Below are 4,531 nucleotides of genomic sequence, written 5' to 3'. Positions count from 1 at the left end.
AGCTCCCCGGACTCTCCCCTGCTTATACCACGGTAGACAAGAGGGTTGAAAAGAGAGGGGGGGGCACATAATTTGGCGCAAATTACATACAGCAGCGCTACTGTGCAAACATTAAGTTACTGTGCTATTCCTGGGTTATATAGCGCTGGGGTATGTGCTGGCATACTCTCTCTCTGTCTCTCCAAAGGGCAGAGCCGGCCATAGGCATAGGCAAACTAGGCAATTGCCTAGGGCATCTGATATGCCTAGGGGCATCAGCAACTTCTGCTGATTAAAATGATATGCGGCATGCCTATATTCTGTGTGTAGCATTTCATATGCAGATACAGCCACAGTCTCACACAGTATATAGGCGTGCTGCATATCATTTTAATCAGCAGAAGCTGCGTGTGCATCCTAACAACATAGCAATGCAAATAAGATGCATTTTAATAAAAAAAAGGTGCCCCAACGTTAGCATTGAGGCAAGATTTATGAGGACACATCTGTATCCAAGCAGAGGCAGAGGTCACAGTGTTAGTGGCAGTGTGAGTGCTGTGTGCATGTGAGTGGGTTGATTGTGCAGTAGTGTTCGGAATATGAGTAAGGAGCATTATGTGTGTCATGTAAAAATGCATTAATAATGTGCAACATATGTGTAAGGGGCACTATGTGTGTCATTATGTGTATAAGGGCATTAATAATGTGCGGCATATGTGTAAGGGACATTGGTGGTCATTCCGAGTTGTTCGCTCGGTAATTTTCTTCGCATCGCAGCGATTTTCCGCTAATTGCGCATGCGCAAGGGTGGTCATTCCGAGTTCTTCGCTCTGTAATTTTCTTCGCATCGCAGCGATTTTCCGCTAATTGCGCATGCGCAATGTTCGCTCTGCGACTGCGCAAAGTAAATTTGCTATGCAGTTAGGTATTTTACTCACGGCATTACGAGGTTTTTTCTTTGTTCTGCTGATCGTAGTGTGATTGACAGGAAGTGGGTGTTTCTGGGCGGATACTGGCCGTTTTATGGGTGTGTGTGAAAAAACGCTGCCGTTTCTGGGTAAAACGCGGGAGTGTCTGAAGAAACGGGGGAGTGTCTGGGCGAACGCTGGGTGTGTTTGTGACGTCAAACCAGGAACGAAACTGACTGAACTGATCACAGTTGTCGAGTAAGTCTGGAGCTACTCAGAAACTGCTAAGAAGTGTCTATTCGCAATTCTGCTAATCTTTCGTTCGCAATTTTGATAAGCTAAGATTCACTCCCAGTAGTCGGCGGCTTAGCGTGTGCAATGCTGCTAAAAGCAGCTTGCGAGCTAACAACTCGGAATGAGGGCCATTATGTGTAAAAGGGCATTAATAAAGGTTGTCATAATGTGTAAGACGCATTATGTTTATAAGGACATTAATGATGTGTCTCATATGTGTAAGGGGCATTACTGTGTGGAATTATGTGTATAAATGCATTACTAATGTGTGGCATTATGTGTATAAGGTGCTCTAATATGTAGCGTTGCGTATAGAAAGGGCATTTACTGTGTTGTCTAATGTGAATAAAGAGCAATAGGGTGTGGTGTAATGTAAATAAGGAGCAATTCAGTGTGATGTAATGTGAATAAGGAGCACTACTGTACGAAGTAACGTTTATAAGGTAAAGTGATACTACTGTGGGATGTAATGTGAATTATGGACACTATCACGTGATCAAATGTGAATAAAATTGCAGTACTGTGTGGCGGAATTTTAATTGGGGGTACTATTGTGTGGACATGCCCATTGCCAGCAAAAACACACCCCTTTTTGGACTGTGCGCCAAATGTGCGAACTGTTCCTGTTTAAAATATAGGGGGTACAAACACCAAAATAAGTACTGTTATGGGTGAGGTTTGATGGTGCTGGGAAAGAGGTGCAAGGTCAGAGGCGGAACCAGCGGTGGTGCTAGGGGGCACCAGGCAAAATCTTGCCTAGGGCATCATATTGGTTAGGGCCAGCTCTGCCAAAGGGCCTTGTGGGGGAAATGTCTTCAGTAAAAGCATTCCCTGTGTGTGTGGTGTGTCGGTACGCGTGTGTCGACATGTCTGAGGAAGAAGGCTATATTAGAGAGGAGCGGGAGCAAATGAATGTGGTGTCTCCGCCGACACCTGATTGGATGGATATGTGGAATGTTTTAATTGCTAGTGTAAACTCATTGCACAAAAGATTAGACAAGGCTGAAGATTTGGGACAGTCAGGGTCTCAACCCATGCCTGATCCTATGTCGCAGGGACTGTCAGGGTCTCATAAGTGCCCACTATCCAGATTGTTGACACAGATACCGGCACGGATTCTGACTCCAGTGTCGATTACGATGATGCAAAGTTACAGCCAAAATTGGCAAAATACATTTGATATATGATTATGGCAATAAAAGATGTTTTGCACATCACAGAGGAGCCCCCTATCCCTGACAAGAGGGTACATATGTACAAGGGAAAGAAGCCTGAGGTAACCTTTTCCCCTCACACGAGCTGAACGAGTTATGTGAAAAAGCTTGGGAATCTCCTGCAGATTTCCAAAAGGATTCTTATGGCGTATCCTTTCCCATCAACGGATAGGTTACGATGGGAATCCTCCCCTTGGGTGGACAAAGCATTAACACGCTTATCCAAGAAGTTAGCCCTCCCGTCCCAGGATACGGCTACCCTCAAAGAGTCTGCTGACCGCAAACAGGAGATTACCCTGAAGTCCATTTATACACATTCAGGTACCTTACTCAGACCGGCAATTGCGTCGGCCTGGGTGTGTATGTGTAGTGCTGTAGCGGCATGGACGGATACCCTAGATAAGGATACTATTTTATTGCCCCTGGGGCATATAAGAGATGATGTCCTATATATGTGTGTATGCAAACTACAGGTGGTGCTGCATGGCTCACACCCTTTTGCTTGTCTTGTAGAGCAACTCTGGAGCTGTTACTGGGTCCAGCTGCTGCAAGAAATCAGCTTGAATGCTTCAGGGGCTGGGGCATGGCCAACATGAGCCCCACACTGATGGGGGTGTATAAAGCGATCTAGGGGTCATCCAAGCGCAACCCCACAAAGGCCGCCATGCCCTGCGTGACCATTTTCTCTTTTCATATGCAGACGAGGGTTGCAGCCAACTATACCCATTGCTTGGATGACATCACCATATGCGAATCCATCTGCTGCAGGCCTTCCCCCAGGAATGCTTGCACTAGTTGTTGCATTTGGTTTGTTGTTTGGGGGGTGCTTCAGTATTAGGCAGCCTTCTGCCCTCACACATTCGTCTGAAAATGTGTTCTCCCTGCAGTTGTTGTCCCCAGATGAGAGTTCCCTTGTGCTGCCTCAGTTGAATCTCCTTTACTTGACGGAGGTGTGCCTGAGCAGCGGCCCTCCCCAGCCCTATCTCAAATCATACTTATTTTGCTTAGGTGATACCATGGTCATGAAGATTGTTTTCCCAGGGTGAGGTTCATTCATTGCATTCTGGGTATGCTGACCTCTGTGATTTCCCCAAATGTGGGAATCTCGACTGCATAATTTGTGGTAGGGGGGGGGACTGCATTTGTGCTTTCCCCTGGTTGGCTCTGGTATAATTTAGATCTCATTGTCTCAGGTCTCTCTCCAGCCTAGTTTGCTGTCTGTTTCCACTTCTCTTTTCTTGAGCCCCTCCCTTCTATGCCCTTGCGCACTATCCTGACTTCTCCCGTCTGCTTACTTTGTGCCTTCCAACGCACAATGCGAACTACAGGTGGTGTTGCAGGGCCCACACCCTTTTATTTGCCTTACAGAGCAGCTCTGGAGCTGTTACAGTGCCCAGCTGCAGCAAGAAATCAGCTTGAATGCTTCAGGGGCTGGGGCATGGCCAACATGAGCCCCACACCAAAGGAGGGTGGGGGGTGTTCAATGCGAACTAGGGGTCATCCAAGCGCCCCTTTTCTCTTTTCATATGCAGATGAGGGTTCCAGCCAACTTTGGCCCACTGCTTGGATGACATCACCGTATGCAAATCCGTCTGCTGCAGACCTTTCCCCAGGAATGCTTGTACTAGCTGTTGCATATGGTTTGATGTTTGAGGGTGCTTCAGTATTAGGCAGCCTTCTGCCCTCTCATTTTCATCTGAAAAGATGTGGTCTCCCTGCAGTTGTTGTCCCCAGACAAGAGTTCCCTTGTGCTTCCTCAGTTGAATCTCCTTAACTTGACGGGGGTGTGCTCGAGCAGCCGCCCTCCACAGCCCTATCCCAACACATGCTTTTCTTGCGTATGAGATCTCTTGATCATGAAGATAGTTCTCACAGGGTGAGGTTCATCCATTACATTTTAAAGTAGGAAGGTACAAATTGCATATTCAAATTACATATATGTGCTGGATTCAAATGTTTTCCCCCCTTCCTTTCTCAATTGTGCCCATCAGCAGCTATTCTAATGTTGCTGCCAATGGGTGTGACACATTAATTTCTTCTGTGGGGTACACTGGACTCCACAAGGATTCACATTGGGGTGTAGAGTAGGATCTTGATCTGAGGCACCAACAGGCTCAAAGCTTTTGACTGTTCCCA

General features: G+C 46.7%; 1 non-coding gene across 1 annotated transcript; it reads left to right on the top strand.

Annotated features, from left to right (window-relative positions):
* The first annotated feature begins 3,386 nt into the window (after nt 1–3,386).
* On the top strand, nt 3,387–3,552 carry LOC134898907 (U1 spliceosomal RNA). Its single transcript, XR_010172597.1, has one exon. It is a non-coding gene; the product is annotated as a U1 spliceosomal RNA (small nuclear RNA).
* Nucleotides 3,553–4,531: the final 979 nt, after the last annotated feature.

The sequence above is a fragment of the Pseudophryne corroboree genome, chromosome 3 (assembly GCF_028390025.1).
Source record: "Pseudophryne corroboree isolate aPseCor3 chromosome 3, aPseCor3.hap2, whole genome shotgun sequence".
Classification (NCBI taxonomy): Eukaryota; Metazoa; Chordata; class Amphibia; order Anura; family Myobatrachidae; genus Pseudophryne; species Pseudophryne corroboree.
Note: the sequence above shows the minus strand (reverse complement) of the source record. Positions and strands in the feature narration are given on the sequence as shown.